General features: G+C 39.6%; 1 protein-coding gene across 1 annotated transcript in view; it reads left to right on the plus strand.

Moving 5' to 3' along the window:
- The first annotated feature begins 1,430 nt into the window (after positions 1–1,430).
- The window catches only part of INO80 (INO80 complex ATPase subunit), a 137,121-nt gene continuing 115,204 nt past the window's right edge, over positions 1,431–23,347 (plus strand). The window contains 1 exon segment of the mRNA XM_023255482.2: positions 1,431–1,562. The gene's annotated coding sequence lies outside the window, so the exon portion shown is untranslated.

A 23,347-nucleotide genomic window follows, 5' to 3' on the forward strand; every position in this document is an offset into this window, starting at 1 on the left:
TTAAAAAAAAAAAAAAAGAATCAGTCCTTTACAACAGTATTTGCCACTCCCTCCTCAGTCCTGATACCGTTTCCACTCCTCCCCTTATTCCCACCCTCCTCTCCTGCCAGACACCAATCACTTTAGTTTATTAGCCCCACCCCCCCACCCCGCCAATGAGCAGATACTTGCGTTTCCCTACGTCCCCTTCTTTCTTACGCAAAGTACCATACTTTTGCCTTTAAGCAAAATTAACTTTTTTCAAAAATAACTTTTTAAAAGTGCAGTGAATTTAGCACATGTAGAAGTCTACTTAATGACCTTAAGGAAATGCTGTTCTGCTTAAATGCTAAGGGCCAGATCCAAAGGATTTAAAGCATTAAATGTGAGGAAACTGAAATACTGCAGCATAGTTCACTTGTAGGAAAATCTAATCCTTATCTTCAGTTAGGCTTCACTAGGTACTTCTAATTACAGATCCTGTTAACTGAATCTCACTAACTTTAGTAAACGTGGCTAGCACGGGGCTTGCACTGTGGAGCTGGCACAGACATCAGGCTCATTCGGTGGGTGTGAGAACAGAAAGACATTTCCGATGACAGTTTTATGTGTTCTCAAGTCCTTGATTCCTAAAGATCCACCTAGGCATTTACCTAACGAGGCCACAGCATCGTGATCTTGGTCCCTAAGCCTTAAAGGGAAGCCCAAACCTGTACCGTATTGAAAGAGTGGCTCTACACAGCAGGTACTTTCCCAACCCGCCTGGCTGCAAACAGGATAAACTATCACACCGGAGCCTAACCCTTCCCTCAAGTGATCTCAGTGTTCGGTAGCCTCTAACAAACTAATCATAAGCACCCTCCCAACTCCTGCCTGTGGAAACAAATACTCCCAGGATCCCAGGCCGTTTAGATTGACGTTACTTCCGGGGAAAGTAACCTTTCTCCGGCGGTTGCAGGACTGGAGAGGTCTCGCGACATTTGCTCCCGCGAGATCTGCTTGCTCACTCTAGCGATGACATCCTCCTCCTCCTCCCCGCCGCCTTTCGGCAATCTTCGCCAGTCCCAGCCCCGACCAATCTGCACTCAGATGGCATGGATCAGGGTCTCCCCCCGAACCCCAGTCCGCTCTGGGCGTCAGGCGGCAGCGGCGGGGTGCGAGCTGCACGAGGCCGACGGCAGAAGCACTGCGAGAGGCCACGGGCTGGCGAAGAACAGTGAGCGTGGGCGGGGCGGGGGTAAGCTAGCTGAGTAGCGGCTCGATTGTTCTGGCCTGGCTATGGCGCCTCTCCTCCCCCCCGCCATGGCTCCCCGTGTCCCTGCTCCGCTCCTCTCAGTGAGTGAAAGTGGCCGCCGCCGCCGGCCCAGCGCCCGCAGCCGCCTCAGCGCCGCCGCCATCTTGGGGTCCCAGGAGCCGCCGAGGGAGCGAGCTAGGAGCGTCCACGCCCAACGCAGTCACCGTCCCACAGCCTCAGAGAGCGAACCGCGGCTCCACCGTCGGCGGGGCGACCCCCCCCTTCGGACCCCGCCCGCACCCCGCCCCCCCTCCGCCGCCGCCGCGGCGGCGGGGCCCGGCGGCCCGAGGTGAGGCGACTTGACGTGGGCGGGCGAACGGAGGGGGATTTGTGTAGGCCCCGTTGCGCCCCTCTCTGCGGGCGACGACTGGGCCGCGTCTTAAAGGGGCCGTCGCCCCCGGCCCTTGGATTTGTTGGGGTTAATAGGGAGGATGGGTGTGGACACTCCCCGTAGTGTTGGGACCTCAGGGACCTGGGCCTCGTCCTTCCCCCTTTTATACCTCTAGAGGCCTGGGGTCATACGGTGACCTCAGATAGCCGAGGAAGCCCGTGGGGCGCCCACACGTGGGGAGTGTGTTAGACCAGGTGCACGTGGGACCCGGTGGGGCGGTGTCGGGCTAACACGTGTGTGGGTTTGGGGGTGGGGTGGGTCAGGGCGGGGGCTAGGCTCGAGTGGGGACTCCGTGAGGTCTTTATCTGTCCTCTTAAACAAATGAGATCTAAGAGCTTGATAGTGTGTCAGTTTATGGGGAGCAAGTTGGGATGTGGGTGAATGGTGCGTGCTGCTTGTTGGTGTTAGGTGGGGACAGCCTAACACGTGCACATACTTAGGAGTGCGTAGGGGACACCCATTGTGGTCTTTTTGGCTTTTGTAGGGTGTCCAGGCAAGTGTCATCCTATTTTGACATTCCTTCTTGAGCTAGCTGATGAAAAGTACTACTTCCGTAATCAGCGAGGGTGGAAGCCCCCTACAGTTTAGGAGTGATAGAGCCTAAGAATGCACTCACTATTTTAGTTTGCAGCCAACTGTTCGCAAATTCTTTGATTCATAGATACACTGCCTAGTTTTATGTTCGGGTACTTGTTGGTAGGAATGGGAGATGGAATTAGCAGGTTACTTGTTGGGAGGAATGGGAGAAAATTAGGAGGTTGACTTTGCTAAAATCACAGGTAACAGCTGACTTTTCCAGTCAGTGACTTTCATGATTGCCTTTCCCAAGGAGATTTTCATTCTGGTTTGCTAGTGGTGGCGTTTTATTTTCAGGCAACAGCTTTATTGCAATATAATTCACATACCAAAAGACTCAACCTTTTTAAGTGTACACTTCTGTGATTTTTAATATATTCAGAGTTAATTGTACATCTTTCAACTCTATGTAATTCATCACCCCAAAAAGCCACCTTAGTAGTCACTACCCCATCAACCCTTCCCGCAGCCCTTAGGAGCCACTAATGTATTTTCTGTCTTTGTAGATTTGTCTATTCTGGATACTGGGTATAAAGGGAATCATACAATATGTGTCTTTTTGTGAGTGGCTTCTTTCACTTAACATGCTCTCAATGTTCATCCATGTGGTAGCATGTGTCAGGACTTTGTTCCCTTTTGCTGCCAGTAATAATCCATTCCCTTTGTGTTTTATGCTTGACATTCTCAAGCTCTTCCTATAAATCAACAATTTGAGGTTATTAAATGTGGTAAAAGTCACATACCTTACTAGATAATAAAGCAAATTTGTGTTTTTAAGGGTTAAATTCTGTTATTTTAGTTTACTGTATTCTTTTCCTCTTTATTTTGTTTCAGAAGAATCCAAACTAATTTTAAAAGATCCGTGTCTTTTAATAGGTAACTGTAAAGAGCACAAACGTGATTAGAAAAGCTTATGACTGATAAAAAACAGTTTTGAGTACATCAAGGTGAACATCTCATTAAGTCTAAGCAACAGACAATAAACTATGGTGTTATGATTTCACGTAGTAAGAGTTTGTCATGGTACCATCAAGGAGAGGTATCATAACAGCTTTTGACCGCTGTTGCTTGTGTAGACATGGGGCTAGAGAGGCAATAATAGACATCTTGCTGCCCTCAAGAAGATTAAAACTGGCTTCGAGGTTTAACGTGTCAATATACAAGTTCACACAAAATGTAAATGCTGGGGTACAATGAATTTTCGAGAGTTCAGAATGGGATAGGTTTAATAGGAAATTGAATTTGTGTGGGAAAATGACGTTTTAAAGTTGGCAAGTTTTAAAGTTGAATCTTAAGCATAAACATTTTGACATGATAGGCTGTAGCATACAGAGAATGAGAAGAGTTGGTAATACTAAATACCTATTATGGGTACTAATCCTAATCTTGAGGGCTCTGGTCCCACCTAATACTATCATCTTTGGAGTTAGGATTTAAACATATGATGGTCGGGAGAGGGTCACAAACATTCAGACTATGGCTTACATTAAATTAGAAATTCACTTATAGAAGCATTCGATTCATTTGCTAATCATGATGTGGTAGGTTTGTTAGGGTTGAAAAGATCACAAAGCATAATGCCTGGATTTAATAAGTACATAAGAGAGATTTCCATATATGTTAGGTCAGAAGTAGGAGATCAGTAATTATAAATGTAATTGACAGATATTAAAAAATCTTTGGGGGAGTGCCTGGCTGTTTCAGTTGGTTGAGTGTCCAACTTCGGCTCAGGTCATGATCTTGCGGTTGGGGGTTCAAGCCCCATGTTGGGCTTACTCTTGTCAGCACAGAGTCCACTTTGGATCCTCTGTCCCCCACTCTCTCTCTCTCTCAAAAACAAACATTTAAAAAAAGTAAAAGTAAATAAATCATTGGAACTAAATGCTATTCATATTTTTAAGGGACTAAAAGACTGTGAATCAACTGTGTGACGTGATTTTATAAACCTTCACTACCCAAGGATTTGACAGCCTGTGTGACAGTCTATTGAGCAGGGTTCTTAACATTTTTTATGTGCCCTGGACCCCTTTGCAGTCTAAAAAAACCTGTGAACACCTTCTCAGAATATGACACTTAAATGTATAAAATATAGTTCACGTATTTATGATGTAAGAAATACGCTTTTTATTACTGAAACAAATAGTGAAAGTTGGGGTGTGCTGCTTACATTCAGAAATGAAAGAAATGCTATTTTCAGTTACAGTTTAGCAAAAATAAGAATGTGAATTTTTCCCCATCCAAGTTTATGGACCCTAGTTTAAGAAAGCCTTTGTCTTAGAGAGGCCTGGATGCATAGATAAGTGATTTCATGTGGGGCAAACCAGTGGTTTCCATAACAAGAAGTAGGATGCGGACTCTTAAATTCATATTCTCAAGAACATGACTTCTTATGGGGAAAGCAAGTGATAGTTTAGCTAAGGGGAAACCTGGTAATGTGATGGAAAGACATTGTTTTTAGACTAAAAAAAGATTTGGGTTTGAGTCCCACTTAACCACTGGGTAAGCTACCCAACATTTTTGAGTTTCAGTTCTCCTTATCTGTAAAATGGGAATAATAATTTTCACTTCTGAGATTAAATGACATGTTAACTGTAAGACAGCATATTGATGAAATGTTGCTTTATTTTTGTCTGTGAGGAAATACGCCAAAAGCTATGACATATTTATTTAAAAAAATTTTTTTTTAATGTTTATTTATTTTTGAGAGAGAGAGAGCATATGCACCAGTGGGGGAGGGACAAAGAGAGAGGGAGACACAGTCCTAAGCAGGCTTCAGTCTCTGAGGTATCAGCACAGAGCCTGATGCGGGACTGGAACTCACGAACTGTGAGATCATGACCTGAGCTGAAATTGGACTCTTAACCCACTGAGCCACCCAGGTGCCCCATACATTCATTAAAAAAAAATTTTTTTTTAAGTTTATTTATTTTGAGAGAGAGAGCATGAGCACAAGCATGGGAGGGACAGAGAGAAAGAGAGAGAATCCCAAGCAGGCTCCTCTGTGCTGTCAGTGTGGAGCCTGACTTGGGTCTTGAATCCACGAACTGTGATACTGTGACCTGAGCCAAAATCAAGAGTCGGACACTCAACTGACTGAACTACCCTGGCTCCCCTATGATCCCCTATGATACACATTTAGTTTTGATTTGGGAGAAGGGAAACTATGTAGTAGGAACAACCTGTATGGTATATGGGATTGTCTCTGTGTATTCAAGTATAGAGTCATCTTTTGATAATGGTACTAAGGATATTCTTGTAAAAGAACAAATAAGGTACCTTTGGGTTTGTATGTGACAGCTAGCTCTTTTGTGTGAGAGGTTAGTAGCTAAGTAGAATAAACAGGATAAATCTTTCACAGTTTTGTGCAAGAACAGAGAAATGGCTAGTAAACATCAATATGGTAAAAAGGATGTTCAGGTGCTCAGTTTATTCCTGAGAATGTTGCCTGAGTGTTGTCAGGCCGACAAAATGTTAGTCATTCCCTGGAAAGGCATGAAAAAATAAACGGACTGTGTTATCTTGGTACAAAACCACAGTTACGTCTACTCTTAGACTATAGAATGGATTTCAATTACTGCACTTCAGGAAATAATAAATCAAGGGGTGCCTAACTGGCCCAGTTGGAAGAGCATGTGACTCTTGATCTCTGGGTTGTGAGTTCAAGTCCCACATTGGGTTTAGAGATTACTGAAAAATAAAATGTCAAAATAAACAGGAGGGAAGTTTCCAGAAAATGGCAGTATAAATGATGAAGGCAATGCTAGGGCTTACATGTGAAGATAAAGAAATTTGACTCCATATTGAAATGATGAAGACTGGGATGGACTATGATTAAATTAAATTGAATTAGATAAAAACATGCATTATAATCCTGGAAAATTAGAATCAGTTTGAAGGATGAATATTGTTTGACAGGTGTATAATGAGTGGTTTGTTTATGAAACTTACTAGCAAGGAAGATGGTTAAGGTTCAAGAACAAACCAGACACAATGTTATGGTTATAAAGCCAGAGACTTTTATGATCCAGTCCTAGTTCATTTCAGGTCAGCAAGCCATTTGATGATGCTTGTACCTAATGGTTTATGTAACTCTTTATTTTGTTCATTAGATAAATATTCATTGAACACCTAATGAGTGCTTTTTGATTTTCCCAACAACAATTTGTTGAGCATCTGCCACACTCAAGGGACTGTGGTAGATTCTGGGGATGTACAAGAGAATTAATCCACTTGTATGTGTATGTGTGGAGAGTACAGAGGGGCTCTGCAAAGATAAACACAGGGTTATGCAAACTCTAGGTGCCATGGGGAAGTATAAACCTAAATATTTCTTTTGAGTTGTTGATAGGAATTAGTAGTAGTTTTTTGTCTTTTTTAAAAAAAATACATTCTTTTCATATGTTTAAAGGCCCTGTTCTACCTTGTTAACAGAAGCATTGTAATCCAGTGGCAGTATATTACACCGAGCCCCTTCTAGATCCTAGAGCCAGGTAACCGGAGTTCGAATTTTAACTCTCTTATTAACTGTATGATCTCTGGAAAGCTATTTAAGCCTCACTGTCTTCATCTGTTAAATTGGGAGAGTAATAGTATCTACTTCATAGAGGGTAATTGTGAGAAATAAATGAGTAAATTGCTTAGAATGGTCTCTGGCACATAGTTTCTCCACAAGTGTTAGCTGTAATTACAAGTAACATTCTTTTTTGACAGTTTAATTAGCTTAATCTAAAATTTTAGTTTGTAAAGTGTTGAAATCAGAACTTTTTTGAGTAGGAAGAGTCTCAAATCTTTTTTAAGATAAGGCAGGGAAAAAATACACCAATAAAGAAAATAGTTACAATGCACTAACCTTTGTGTTTATGTAACGAATACCACTAGATGTCAATATTTAAGATAACTCAGAGATGTGGTATTTTGCAACATGACATATTTTAGTTCAGGGTCTAAAATATTTCTGTCCTGCATGTTATTCTAATGTTAGTAATAGTTTGCCTTTTTTAGAATCATTCTTAGAATATAACAGAAGACCAGGCTCAGGGGTAGGGCTCAGGAAAGTTTTTCTGTAAAGGGTCAAATAAATCATATGCTTTGCTGGTCATACTTTCTCTGTTGGAGCCATTCAACTCTGCCCTTCATTTATGGGCACTGACATTTTAATTTCATAGAATTTTCATGTGTCATGAAATAATGATTTTCTTCCCTCACTTATTTAAAAATGTAAAAAACATTCTTATCTATCAGGAATAAGAAAAGGGCAGTGGGCTGGATTTGATATGCAAGCCATACTGTCCTGACTCCTGCTCTAGAGTCTTTACAACTCTGGCTAGGAGATCTTGTGCAAGTTAGTATAAACCCTAATGCCATCTATTTAATGGGGATAATAATAGTATCTACTTGATATGGTTCTTAGAAATAAATAAGATAACCTGTTAAGTGCTTAGCACCATCCTTGACACATAGTGTTAATAAATGTTATATATTATTTTTATTAAAAAACTTTTTAAATTTTTATTTATTTTTGAGATAGAGATAGCGTGTGAGTGGGGAGGGGCAGAGAGAGACAGCGTGTGAGTGGGGAGGAGCAGAGAGAGAGAGGGAGACACAGAATCCAAAGCAGGCTCCAGGCTCTGAGCTGTAAGCACAGAGCCTGATGCGGGGCTCGAACCCGAAACCACAAGATCATGACCTGAGCTGAAGTTGGACTGAGCCACCCAGGTGCCCCTATAAATGTTATATATTATTATCATCTCAGTGAACTCCTCATTTTATAATGAAGCTGTTGGAACCTTGAGAGGATGGCTGATAGTCCTAAAGTCTATCTGTGGCTTGTTGATAGCATTAAACTTACAGTTTTTGACTTGCTTCCTTAGAAGATTGTAGTACTTTGTAATTTATTTTTAAAGTAGGCTCCATACCCTGTGTGGGGCTTGAACTCACTACCCTGACATCAGCAGTTGCATATTCTGACTAAGCCAGCCAGGTGCCCCTGTAGTTAAAGTGCTGCTTGATAAAACTTATTATTTTGGATACTGTAATGGTGGATACATGACATTATGCATTTTTCAAATCCCATAGGGCTTTACGGCGCAAAGTAAACTTTAATGTGTACAAATAAAACAAAAATCATTTTGGAGGTAGAGAGATCCCAGGAAGGAGTGCAGACTGTGACAAGAGAATTTAATTGTGTTAGAAATATATGAAACAGCCTCACTGAAAATGGAAGGGAGGTGCTGACCTAAGTAAACTTGGAAGTGAGTGGAATCTAAGACAAAAGGAATTGCACATAAGCACTGTAGTCTAATTGATAAAAGTTGTATCCCATGAAGGTGCAGGTTAATTCTGATACTGATATACATGTATATTGCAATTGAACAATTAAATAAATGGATGGCAAGAGACAGGTTTCTTCTCACTGTTAGGGTGTGAATTTACAGATAAGCAAGGGACGGAGGCTAGAATGATTCATGTGGTAATAGATTGGAGTTGGGGACATCAGCATGAACTCATATTTTTAGCTTAACACAGATGGTTACATATTGAAATAGTCATGTATGTGTATGTATACATGCTTGGATTTATACCCACATATATTTCTGTGCTGTGCCTGCTGAGAAGGTTGAAGGAAACCCAGTAGCAACACCTAGTACCTAGATCTTCATTTCCAATACATTTTTTTATTTTTTTATTATTATTTTTTTTAATTTTTTTTTTCAACGTTTATTTATTTTTTGGGACAGAGAGAGACAGAGCATGAACGGGGGAGGGGCAGAGAGAGAGGGAGACACAGAATCGGAAACAGGCTCCAGGCTCTGAGCCATCAGCCCAGAGCCTGACGCGGGGCTCGAACTCCCGGACCGCGAGATCGTGACCTGGCTGAAGTCGGACGCTTAACCGACTGCGCCACCCAGGCGCCCCTCCAATACATTTTTTTAAAGATTTTTTAAAAAGTTTATTTTTGAGGGAGAGGGAGGGAGGGAGAGAGGGAGGGAGGGAGGGAGGGAGAGAGAGAGAGAGAGAGAGAGAGAGAGAGAGAGAGAGAGAGAGAACAAGTGGGGGAAGGGCAGAGAGAGGAAAACAGGATCTGAAGCAGGTTCTGTGCTGACAACAGACAGGAGCTTAAACTCTTGAACCATGAGATCATAACCTGAGCTGAAGTTGGATGCTTAACTGACTGAGCCAACTAGGTGCCCCGAAATTTTAATTGGTAGTTTAATTGGAATTGTATTGACTCCATAGATCAATTGTGAATAATGTCGTTATTTAATACAAGGAACAAGAGCTCCTTGGAGAAATGACTGATTATAGGACTGGGCAGGAAATATACAAGATGAGCCTGGAACATCTTGTAGTGCCAGAAAGTAGGGAAGTACTCTAACACCCATCACCACAACAACACAATTGCATGATAAGGATAAGTCAGAGGAGCACAGGAGCCTGCTGAGAGCTCTGAATGGCCAAAACTGGTATCATTTGAGCAGCAAAGTAAACAAAGCAGCATTGGATTATAACTCATAATATAAAATCAATATTTCCAAGTCTGTAATGTTGTAACTAAATGAATAAATGAATATCCTGCTTAGAATACTCCATTAACATAGTGTTATGCCCCAGGAGCCTCTGGTTTGCTTGAGGTCCTTGCGACAATACTGGAGTTTGAGTATGTGAGACTTTGGAGTCAGACTTCTTGGATTTCAGACCTGGCTCTGCCACTTCTGGCTGTGTAAAATGGAAGTTATAATAGTGCCTGTGTCATAAAAGGATTAAATGAATTCATGCAAATATAAAGCGCATGTACGTATAAAATATTTGGCACATAGCTCTCAAAAGAATGTGTATATAGCCTCTTTATTACAGTAGTATTTGATACAAGGTCAGAAAATTTGGAATCCCACTTGGAATTGTTTGTAATCAAGTCTCCCTTCCCACCCCCCCAGGCTTCTGTCGAAGAGAGGAAAAAGTCTAACTTCAATTTAACAAGTGTTTTACTGAGCACATAGTTTGATGTAAACATACCTACCTTGTTCTAATTGACTGTAGACTGTATAGTGACTGTATACTGTATAATGACTGTATAATGAAGAGAGTGAGAGTAAATGTATTTAGTGTTAATAAAATCATTACACACCTAAGTGACTTAAATGTTTAACGGTTGAAAGCAAGATTAATTTATAATTTAGTATATAGTTCAACTCGTGCTTATTTACAGATGTTTGTCCCTAAGATGAATTACCTGAACTTAGGTTTCTCAGGCTTCTTTGGAGAACATAGTTCCACAGAATTTCTCTGTTAGTGTGTCACTTCCAAAATGAAAATTGACTTTTAGTATAAGAAAACTAAATATTGTGAATTTTGGAAATATTGGCTGTTTATGGACGATGTCTCTTACTTAAAAACAATTTTTTTTTTTTTTTTACATTTATTTGTTTTTGAGAGACAAAGCACAAGCTTGGGAGGGGCAGAGAGAGAAGGAGACACAGAATGCAAAGCAGGCTCCAGGCTCTGAGCTGTCAGCACAGAGCCCGACATGGGCCTCGAACTCACAAACTGTGAGATCATGACCTGAGCCAAAGTCAGACGCTTAACCGACTGAGCCACCCAGGCGCCCCTGGATGTCTTTTACTTTTTATTCTCAACGTTTATTTATTTTTGGGACAGAGAGAGACAGAGCATGAACGGGGGAGGGGCAGAGAGAGAGGGAGACACAGAATCAGAAACAGGCTCCAGGCTCTGAGCCATCAGCCCAGAGCCTGATGCGGGGCTCGAACTCACGGACCGCGAGATCGTGACCTGGCTGAAGTCGGACGCTTAACCGACTGCGCCACCCAGGCGCCCCTACTTTTTATTCTCAATAATGACTTTTTACCATCTCTCCTATGATAATGAAGAATTAACTGTATGGAATCGATAGCTAAATTTTCCCAGCACTTTGTGAGGGATCCCTCTTTTTCACGAGTAACTATTAAGCTAATGCTGTCTTCCCTTTGCTGAGGAATGAACTGAGTTTGTTAAGATTTCTGGGTTGTCGATCTCTGTCCTTTAATTTCTCTCATATGGAAGCATCTTTTTCTCATCTATCTCATTTCTGGAAAAGGTAAGTGTCTTCATGGATCTAACTGTAAAAGTTGTTGAAATCACTGGTTCTTCAGTAAGATCTCTTCAGTTTTGTTTTCAAAAAAATTGCTTTTGAGTTTATTTATTTTGGTGGGGAGGGGCAGAGAGCGAGAGAGGGAGGGAGAGAATCCCAAGCAGGCTTTGTGCTGTCAGCATAGAGCCTGACACAGGGCTCGAACACATGAACTGTCAGATCATGACCTGAGCTGAAATCAAGAGTTGGACACTCAACTGACTAAGCCACCCAGGTGCCCCTGTTTTCAAATTTTAATGTGATGAATTGTTATTAGTTCAGATTGGGTGTTTTTCACTAGAAGAAAAAAAGAATGGGACTCCTGAGGGACTCAGTCAGTTAAGCATCTGACTTCAGCTCAGTTCATGATCTCATAGTTCCTGAGTTTGAGCTCTGTATTGGGCTCTCTGCTGTCAGTGTGGAACGTGCTTTGGATCCTCTCTCTCTTTCTCTCTCTCTCTCAAAATAAACATTAGAAAAAAAATTTTTTTTAATGTTTTATTTATTTATTTTTAAGACAGAGACAGAGCATGTTTAGGGGTGGGGCAGAGAGAGAATGAGACACAGAATTGGAATAGGCTCCAGTCTCTGAGCTGTCAGCACAGAGCCTGATGCGGGGCTCAAACTCACAAATTGTGAGATCATGACCTGAGCTGAAGTGGGACACTCAACTGACTGAGCCACCCAGGCACCCCAGAAAAAAATTTTTTAAGTTACCATGTGGAAAGGTCCATTTGATACCTCAGGAAACATTTCCTCCCTTTTGGATTTTTTGATTAGTAATATATAAACCCTAAATGCTTAATAAATAGGGGTTGAGCTTGTTTGACTAAAGATTCTATTATTTATACTATGGAACTCCATAGAGGCAGTTGCAGTAATAGGCTTTTTGTTTGTTTGTTTGTTTGTCTTTTTGTTTTCATTCTGATAAGGTGTTTATTCCCTATCTTGGTGAAGATACTCTTCTAGGAAGTTGAAATCATACTTTTCTAGAAGAAATCAAATGCATTTTAAATTTTTTCTTTTTGGTAACATACTTCATTTTGGCATAATAGTAGTCCAATTTCATTAATGAAGAACACTAGGAAAGGGAAAATGTGGGTAAGCATTTTTTCTTACACTAGACCTGTGGGGTAGGCCAAAATATTCTCTTTTTGTCTTTTTAGAGATTTATGAAAGGTCTCTCCTTTTTTGGCCAGGGGTTTTTCATTCTATTTAAAATGGAGGTATTGGGCGCTTGGGTGGCTCAGTCAGTTGACTGACTCTTGATTTCGACTCAGGTCATGATCCTAGGGTTGTGGGATCGAGCCCCACGTTTTCTCTGTGCTGCGTGTGGAGCCTGCTTATGATTCTCTCCCTCCCTCTGCCCCTCACCCTGCTCATGCCGTCTCCCTCTTTACAAAAAAAGTTTAAAATGCAGGTGTTAATTATTTCTGAAACTTTGTGCTTTGGGTAAACTCTGGGCTTGTTAAATTGCTAGACTGTTCTCAGGCTCTTGCAGTGATCCCTTTGAGCAGATTGTTTCTGGCCTGCTTGTAGAGGGCTCTGTCTGCCTCTGTTCCTTGAGGACAAGTCTTCTCATTCAGTTTCTGGTATATGATAACCTCTTAGTGAATATTTGATGGTCTGAAAGGAAAGTTCTGGTTCAACTAGGATTTTATTTAAAAGATTGCTCTGTGATTGATTTACTTCTCATCTGCCATGTGTTAGGGTGACTAAAAATTTATTGTTCAAAGGTGGATACTTGTGAAAGTGAAAGGAGAGGGATTATTAGTAATTTTGCTTAGGGACACACAGTAGGCATGAACTTCTGTCTTGGGCAAACCAGCTGGGAGGTATGGTCACCCAAATCATGAGGCTTCTTTTCTTTGTTTTTGTTATAGCAGTCTGGTGGTGAAGAGTTGGGAATTTGGTGTTAACCAATAATAGATCTGAGTTCTTATTCTAGCTTGGGCAAATTACTTGGCTTAACTAAAATGAGAATAAGTTTTGGGGAGTGTGAGTGGCTCAGTTGATTAAGCGTCTACTTTGGCTCAGGTCATGATCTCTTGGTTTGTGGGTTTGAGCCCAGAGTTGGGCTCTGTGCTGACAGTGTGGAGGCTGCTTGGGATTCTCTCTCTTCCTCTCTCTCTGCCCCTCCCCAACTCACGCTTTGTCTCTGTGTCAAAAATGAACTTAAAAAGTAAAAAAATATTAAAATGAGAATAAGAATTGAATTACTGTGAGGATTAAATGGGCTAGTATTAGGAAAGCATCTGAGACAGAAAAGCCCCCCATGCTAGTGTGCTCTTATTCAGTGTAGGTCCCTCGTCCTCTCTTCCCATCATTCTGTAACTAGAGTTTTTGCTTTCAACTGAGGCTGGTTTTGAGAGGTTTTTTTTGTTTGTTTGTTTGTTTTATATAAATGTTTATTTATTTTTGAGACAGAGACAGAGCATGAACAGGGTTGGGTCAGAGAGAGAGGGAGACACAGAATCCGAAGCAGACTCCAGGCTCCGAGCTGTCAGCACAGAGCCGGACGCGGGGCTGGAACTCAGGGACCGTGAGATCATGACCTGAGCCGAAGTCCGACGCTCAACTGACTGAGCCACCCGGGCTCCCCAAGAGCTTTTATAATGGTTACGATTAACTGGAACATTTCACTGAAACATTTTAGTGAATGCAGAAATGTTTTTCAGTTGAGCCATTGAGCTTATTTTTTGTTGAATTGTATAATATGGTGGGCAGGAAATGACTACCCTACAAAACCGGATTACTCTTTCTCAAAGTGTTCATGAAAAACTTTTTTTTACCAATTATTTTTTTGCAGAATTGCTGAAAGATATTTTAATAGTTTTGATTTAGCAAAATAGTCACTTGGAACCTTTATTTCAGCTTAATGGATTGATACAAATTTTACTGGATAGGTAAAAACTGATTTAAATGAGAATTTCATTCAGTTTCTTATCAGTATTTATCCTGTGCAGACTTATGTTTTCTCTTTTGGTATTTGAATTATTTCCCCCCCCTGTATTTCTTGATATTTTGCTAATTTTGTCAATTTTACTTGTTTGTGGCTTTTAAAAAAGGAGACCAAAGAGGAGCAGTTTTCATGGACTTTGTGCATTAGTACAGGCATCCACACATTTTGACTCTAAAAACTCAGTAATAAAATGGCAAGTAACCCAAATTAAAAAAAAATTTTTTAATGCTTATTTATTTTTGAGAGAGAGACAAAGCACAGGCAGGGGAGGGGCAGAGAGAGTGGAAGACACAGAATCAGAAGCAGGCTTCAGGCTCTGAGCTGTCAGCACAGAGCCTGCTGCGAGGCTCGAACACACAAGCCTTGAGATCATGACCTGAGCTGAAGTCAGACGCTCAACCAGCTGAGTCACCACACCCCAACAAGTAACCCAATTTAAGCGTGGAGCCTGTTTAAGATTCTCTGTCTCTCCTTCTGCCCCTCTCCCACACTCTCTCTAAAATTAAAAAAAAAAAAATCTTTGTCACCTTGGAGTAGGTAAAAATTTCTTAGGAAACAAAAAGCACTAACCATAAAAGAAAATATTGATAAAGTGACTTCATGAAAATTAAAAACTTCTAAAATTGTTAATCATTCCTTGGTTTTATTGTTTATCAGTTTACAAGAATATTTTTTTTTAAATTTTTTTTTTTAACATTTTTATTTTTGAGACAGAGAGAGACAGAGCATGAATGGGGGAGGGTCAGAGAGAGGGTGACACAGAATCCGAAACAGGCTCCAGGCTCTGAGCTGTCAGCACAGAGCCCGACGCGGGGCTCGAACTCACGGACTGCGAGATCATGACCTGAGCCGAAGTCGGCCGCTTAACCGACTGAGCCACCCAGGCGCCCCAAGAATATTTTTTAAAAAATCAGTCTGTAGAAGGCATTGCAAATACTGTAATATGTAATCAGGCTTAAGGGCCCCATTTGCAACTCCATGCCAAATAAAAATACAAATTCCCTTTCACACAAATGTCATAACCTTAATCAGGATTCTCATGGAAGTCTGAGAAGTTCCAAGCCCATCCAGAATTACTCCAAAAGATCCTAGTACATGTTCTCTTTTGCAGTCAGTTAGGATCCAATTTCTAGCCACGTCCCTTAAAAGTATTTTTTTGTGCTCCTTCAGTCCCAGTCTACGGTAGATACTAAAAGCTCCCATAACATATGCTGTGCTTAACTAGTATCCCTTACTGATAAAATAAAAAAAATGTCTTTCCTAACTCTCTAGTATTTTACGGGAAGCAACAATTTAATATATTCTAAAAGGAGCAAACTAAGTAATCCCCATTTCTCTTAGTTGGTTATGTCTTTTTGTGACTGTTCTTAACCCTAGATCTTTCTACATTATCTTCTCATTTGATAAGTAAGGAATCATATGCAATACCAGAAGCAGCTGGAAGTCTTAGTACCAGAATAGTTCCCTCTGGTTTACAGTGTGGATGCCTGTACTAATGCACAGAGTCTATGAAAATACGTATTTGGGATATCACTCCCTCAGCTGATACATGATTTGGAAATCTTTTCTCCCATTTGTGGGTTTTCAGTTTCTTAATAGTTTTGTTTATAGCACTAAAGTTAATTTTGATGAAATCCAGTTTATCTTTTTTTCCTTTTGTTGCTTTTGCTATTGTAGGATATCTAAGAAACCATTACCTCATTCAGGGTTATGAAGATTTATCCCTATGTTTTCCTTCTGTGATCTCTCCCGGGTTAATTTTTGTGTGTAAAGAGATACAAATTCATTTTTTTGCATGTGACTTTTTAATCATAGCACCATTTGTTGAAAAGGCTGTTATTTTCCCATTGAATTATCCTGACAGCCTTGTTTGTAATCAGTTAACTCTTAATGTAAGGGTTTATTTCTGGACTCTGAATTCTGTTGCATTGATCTGTATGTCTAGCCTTATGTCATACCACAAATCTTAACTATTGCAGCTACGTAGTAAGTTTTGAAATTGGGAGTATGAGCCCTCCAGCTTTGTTCTTTATTGTCAAAATTGTTTTGACTATCTTAGGTCCCTTGTATTTCCATATGAATTTTAGGATCAGCTTATCTATTTCTGCAAAAGAGCCAGCTTGGATTTTGATAGGCGTTATATTTAATCTAGATACATTACCATCTTCAAAATACCAAATCATTTGATCCAAGAACCATGGGATATCTTTTCATTTATGTAGTTCTTTAATTTTTTTCAATAATGTCTTGTTTTCAGTACATATATAAGTCTTGTAGTTCTTTGGTTGAATTTATTCCAAAGTATTTTGGCTTTTTTGTTTTGCTTTTTTTTGTTTGTTTTAGTATTTTTAAAGATTTTATTTTTAAGTAGTCTCTACAATCAACATTGGGCTCAAACTCACAACCTTGAGATCAAGAGTCGGGTGCTTTACTGTCCAAGCCAACCAGGCACTCCTGTATTTTGTTCTTTTTGATGCTATTGTAAATAGAATTATTTTCTTTATTTTATTTTATAATTGTTGAATGCTAGTATATAGAAATATTATTGATTTTTGTATATTGATCTTGTACACTATACGATTACTGAGCTTGTTATAATAATATTTTAGTGTATTTCTTAGGATTATCTATTTAGATAAGATCAGGTCATCTATAAATTTTTTTAATGTTTATTTTATTTTTGAAAGAGAGAGAGAGACAGAACATGAGTAGGGTAGGGGTAGAGAGAGAGGGAGACACAGAATCCGAAGCAGGCTCCAGGCTTAGCTGTCAGCAGAGTCCGATGTGGGGCCCGAACCCACAAACTGTGAGATCATGATCTTTGCTGAAGTGGGAAGCCCAAGTGACTGAGTCACCCAGGTGCCCCCAGGTCATCTATAAATAATAGTTTTGCTTCTTTCCAGTCTGGATGCTATTTGTTTTGTTTTGTTTTCCTAATTGCTCTGGGTAGAACTTTAAGTAGAGTTTTATTTATTTAATTTGATTTTTACTTTATTAAAAATATTTTTTTAATGTTTTATTTATTTTTGAGAGGCAGATACAGAGCCCAAATGGGGAAGGGGCAGAGAGAGGTAGACACCGAATCTGAAGCAGGCTGCAGGCTCCAAGCTGTCAGCACAGAGCCTGATGAGGGGCTTGAACCCACGAACCGTAAGATCACGACCTGAGCTGAAGTCAGATGCTTAACTGACTGAGCCACCCAGGCACCCCTAATTTTATTTTTAAGTACAGTTTTGAATATGAGTTGTGAGAGTAGGCAATCTTGTCTTATTCCTGATTTTAAGGGAGATAGCATTCTTTCACATTAGAATGATGTGAGCGTTTTGTAAGTGCCTTTTATCAGATTGAGAGAGTTCCTTCTATCTCTAATTTATTGAGTGTTTTTATTTTGAAATGACATTGGCTTCCATCAAGTCATTTTTGTGTTAATTGAAATGCTTAGGTGGCTTTTATACTTTGTTCTATTAATGTGGTATATACTGCATTGGTTGATGTGTAAATGTTACACAAACCTTGCATTTGTAGGATAAATTCTACTTGTTAATTATGTATAATCCTTTTTATATGTTGCTAGAATCATTTGTCAATATTTTATTGAAGATTTTTGTTTCTATAAGGGATGTTAGTCTGTAGTTTTCTTATGTCTTTGGGTGGCTTTGGAATCAGGGTAATGCTGGCCACATAGAGTGACATGGCAATTGTCCTTTACTCTTCAGTGATCGGGAAGAGTTTGTGAAGCATTGATACTAATTGATACTAATAAACAAACATATAAATGTTTGATGCAATTCACCATTGGAGCCATTTGACCTGGTTGTGTTTTGATTTTTTTTTGTTTTTTGTTTTTGGTGGGAAGTTGGAAGTATTAAATTTTATATGATTGTCAAATTACTCATTTTCTGTTCTTTTGGTTGGAAATACATAGAAGGATCTTCCATATCTTAAATTTTTTTTTTGTTTTAAATATTTATTTATTTTTGAGAGAGAGATAAAGTAGGAGCGGGGGAGGGGCAGAGAGTGAGGGAAACACAGAATCCAAAGCAGGCTCCAGGCTCTGAGCTGTCCGCACAGAGCCCCACAAGGGGTTTGACCTTTCCAACCACAAGATCCTGACCTGAGCCAAAGTCAGACGCTTAACCGACTGAGCCACCCAGGTGCCTCAGAATCTTCCATATCTTAATCTGCTGTTCTCTCATCAAAGATATAGATATTTATAACTAATGACTAATACAGTCAGGAGTGACACATTCCTTTTTTTTTTTTTTTTTAAGTTTCTTTATTTTGAGTTGGGGGGATGGGCAGGGAAAGAGGGAAAGAGAGAATCCCAAGCAGGCTGCATGCTATAAGTGCAGAGTCTGACACATGGCTTGAACTCAGTAGCAGTGAGATCATGACCTGAGCTGAAATCAAGAGTCAGATGCTTAACTGATTGAGCCACCCACGCACCCCCACCTTTTTTTTGGTTTTGTTTTGTTTTGTTTTATAAAGGAGCCACAATATCATATATTTATCGAACTCCTCCTTTCCTAAAGGTCTTTAGTTTCTTAAAATGTGTCCTTAAAACATTCCTGGGGAGAGCTTAGGCCAGGACAAGTCTCCCCACATTTGGAATAGGGAGGCTGAAACCCACCAAAGTGCATTAGCTGAAAGTCACGACTGTCGGAAGGCAGAGCCCAGAAGTGAATCTGTATGTCCCCCTTGTCAGAGGTCACCTAGCTAAGCCAGTGATTGGTTCCTAGCAATTTGGATTTCCTGGTCCAGTAAAATTTCCAAATAATTTTAGGGACTGATAGATATGCTGGCCCTTTTTTTTTTTTTTTTTCTTTTTTTCTAAGTAAGGACATTTAACAAAACCACTAATATCACAATTATGGCTAACAATAGAGACATTTTAACTTTCAAATTTTTAGGAAAACTATCCACCTCAGAATAAAGGACTCTTCTTCCCAAGAATTTATAGTTGGAGACAAATTTATTGTGACACTTAATGTGATCTAACACTCAACAAATAATCATTTTTTTCCTAAACTCCAATGGCACATTATCTGTATATCTTTTAAGTGACTTCCCAAGTGTATTTTTTTTATTGTTATTTGAGTCTTATCTCTTCTATTAAACTGAATTCTGAAGGAAACAATTTTTTCTACACTGCACTTTAGAGTTCAGCAATTGAATGCCTGAGTGAATGAAATGTTACTCTTAATGTTCATATGAAAATTATATCTCACTTCTTTTTGGTCTTATTTCCATTTATGAAAATAATACGAAGTTCATTTACTTGGCCTGGTCCTGCTATTTGTGCCATAGTCCTACAAATTATCAGTATAACCTGTGGATCTGATGCAGTAGATCACTTTCAATCACAACTAGTTTGGGCTATAGAGTGTCTGAGTTATAGGGGAGCTGAGGTGGGAAATTCAGTTATTTTGTTCCCTTAATGTTTGGCCTTTTGTATAAGCTACAGCCTGTAACCTACAGGCTGTCTTTAGTCCTGCAAATGCTTCATAGCTATAGTTCTGTTCCTAAGAGCTATAACTTTATTTGGCCTTTTCTGTATTAGTTTTGGCAAATTTAGGAATTACTTCTTAAAGGCAGATATAATTGAACTCTTTATTTAGATATTTTACTGAATCATTGATGCCATATCTAGTCTTCTCTGAGCTATTTTGATTGGTATTTTGCTAAAAAAGTCAAATAAGTTTGGAATGCCTTTTAGAGAGAGATTATGAGCACATTAGCATATTGAAGACTAAAAAATCTTAGGCCTAACTTTAATGCTTTAATATTTTCAGTATTAATGGACATTTAATATATTTTTTAAAGACTTTATTTAAATTTTTTTTATTATGTTATTTTTTTTAAGTTCGTTTTATTTTGGGAGAGATAGAGTGTGAGTGGGGGAGGGACAAAGAGAGAGGGAGAATCCCAGGCAGGCTCCCTGCTGTCAGTGCAGAGCCCATGCAGGGTTCAAATCCATGAACAGAGAGATCATGACCTGAACTGAAGTCGGACACTCAACTGACAGCCACCCAGACACTGCTAAAGATTTTATTTTTAAGTGATCTCTGTACCCACCATGCAGTTCAAACTTCCAACCCTGAGATCAAGAATCGTGCACTGTACTGACTGAGCCAGCCAGGTGCTCCAATATCTTGATCCTAGTATTCAGAGAAGCAAACTTTGGGAAGTGCTTCTCCAAATGATTGGTATGAAACCAATTTTGGCCATGGTCTATAAAGAGGAAATCAGAGGTGAAAATAGATTTAAGCATGCAAAGTTTAAATGGGTAGGTCTTAAGACAAATAATTGTTAATGGCCGTCATTGCAGTTTGTAGTACTTTATGAAGTGGTCATTATATATCACGTTCTTACCATTGCTGTTAGACAAAAAGGTAAGAAGCCAACTCTTCTCTCTTTAAAAATTGAAAGAAAAAGTTTTTAAACCAAACTAAAAGCTGTTTAGGCTATCATTTGAACAGTGCTTCTTAGCTCATCTCCATCTAGAGATAGGGTGACTTTCTCTCCAAGTAGTTATCTTTGTCAGGCTTATCATTTGGGAGAAGATAAAAATCCTGTCCTCTGGTTAGCATTGGCTTTTGGTGCAGGTATCCTTCAGATTCTTGTCTAGCAGTAACACCTTGCTCTCCTCTTACCTCTTACCTCTTATCTAAAGCTTGTCTGAGATTATTTTTATGTGGAATTGCCTAAAAGATTTTTAGTACATGCATTCTCCTGTTCAGCAAGTGTGGATAATGAAGGTTTGAACCCATTCTGCTTAACTTTCTGTTACTTGACTACTTTCGTATCTTTTCATTTGTTTTATTCAAGCTTTCATCCCCCAAGTCATGTGTCCAGGATGGAGTAGAGGCCTCATATAGTCATGGACTATAGGTGATCTTTATGTAGAATGTAGCAGAAATAGAGTTTTGGGGGCTCCTGGGTGGCTCAGTTGGCTAAGCATCCAGTTCTCGATTTCGTCTCCAGTCATGATCTAACAGTTCGTGAGTTTGAGCCCTGTGTCAGGCTTCATGCTGTCAGCACAGAGCATGCTTGAGATTCTCTCTCCCCCTTCCCACTCACACATGCTTTCCTGCTCAATAAATAAATAACAACAAAAAGAACTAGAGTTTTGTAGCTTTGACCTTTGATTTTTAATTTGCATGAAAAAGCAAATTAATGTGGTCATTTGTAAATACTAGAACCAAAATAGATTCATGAGATAGGGACTATCTGCTCAAATAGTTTATAGTTTAGGAAGAGAAATAAGGCATGCATGTATACAGTAAGTAGACTATTATCATGTAAGTGCCAGGCTTTCAACCATTTAGAACTTCAGAGAAGAGAGAATAGTCTTACTTGGGAATAATCTATGAGTGTTTCCTGCAATGAGGTATTTCATTTTGTCTTTGAAGGATTTTGGTTCAACTTGGTAAGACTTTTCCTACAGAAACATAATTTGTAGGACAAACGCAAGGCAGCTTCCATAAAGACATTGCAGTAACTAGACAGTGCAAAGCAGTCATTCTGGGATCACACATGGGTACACGGGTGAGGAAATATGATGTATGTGAGTATGATTTAGGAGTAGACACTTTACCATGGATATCAAACTGTAGTCAGGGCTTCTGAAGTATGATCAGAGTCCAGTTGGAGGATAACCAGGTTTAAAGAGCCAGAGTTCAGGGTATGAAGCAGGCCAATCAATGGTGAATTGGCTCGAACAGCATATATTAATAGTCCTTTCAGTCTTTGAAATGGCAGTATGTGGTCAGATAAATTTTAAAGAACACTTGAAGATTGGGATGGGTCTGACAGGAAGTTAGACATCTTCAGGGTATTCTTAACTTGTCTGGAGTGTAAGAAGGTAGTAAAAGATTAAATTGGAAAGGTAAGTTGGAGCCAGATGATAAAGGTCTTTGAATTTCAGGCAGAGGAATTTAGACTTTATTGAATTTTGGAAAGCTGTTGAGGGATAACAACATAATCAGAGCAATGTTTTGGGAATACTGATCTGGCAGTTGCTGTGAGGGTGGATTAGAGCGAGAAGAACCTGGAGGTGGGATGCCAAATTAGGAAGCAGTAATCTAGGTGTGAGATGATAAGAACCTAAATAAAAACAAGGACAGATTCCAGACATCATCCCTAGAGAAGAATTAAGTAGACATGGAGATTGTAAACAGAGAAGTCTAGAGTGATGTAAAAATGATTAACAGATTTTGAGTCTGAATAGCTAACTGTTGTATAAATAGGAAAGACAGATGAACTAGCTGGTATAGGGGCAGATGAGAAGTTTTGAGTTTGAAGGGTTCAGTGGTATATCAAGGATAGAATCCAACAAGCATCTAGAAATATGGATTGTGTACTTTGTAAGATGGAAGCCAGAAAGTCAGCCATATACAGTGGTATTAATCCAAATTTAGAAGTAGGTGAGATTTTCTAAAGGATAAGGATAGATGACAGAACTGTAGTAGACTCCACATATATAATAAAGTTTCCATTAAGGAGGTAAGGAAGGATTAGTCCAAGAAGATGTCAGAGACCTGGAGAGTATCCAGAAGTAAGTGTTAGCCAACAATATTGACTTCTGTTTATCCATTTTGATAAATAGTGCTTTATCAGAGAGAGTGGGTCTTTCATCCTTTTCAGACCCAACTCTCCCTTTTTATGAAAATGCTTTATAGTATTCTCTTTTCTATTCTGAAATGAAATCTTCAGATAATATTTTGTATAAAAGTATATATAAATTTATATGTAAATATAAATTTAAAAAATTTTTAACATTTATTTATTTTTGAGAGACAGAGAGAGACAGAGCATGAGCAGGGGAGGGGCAGAGAGAGGGAGACACAGAATCCGAAGCAGGCTCCAGGCTCTGAGCTGTCAGCACGGAGCCCAATATGGGGCTTGAACTCATGAACCATGAGATCATGACCTGAGCCGGAGTTGGACGCTTAACTGACTGAGCCACCCAGGCGCACCTATGTGTATATAAATTTAAAAGGCAGTATAATGCTCCAATTA

The sequence above is a fragment of the Felis catus genome, chromosome B3 (genome assembly GCF_018350175.1).
Source record: "Felis catus isolate Fca126 chromosome B3, F.catus_Fca126_mat1.0, whole genome shotgun sequence".
Taxonomy (NCBI): domain Eukaryota; kingdom Metazoa; phylum Chordata; class Mammalia; order Carnivora; family Felidae; genus Felis; species Felis catus.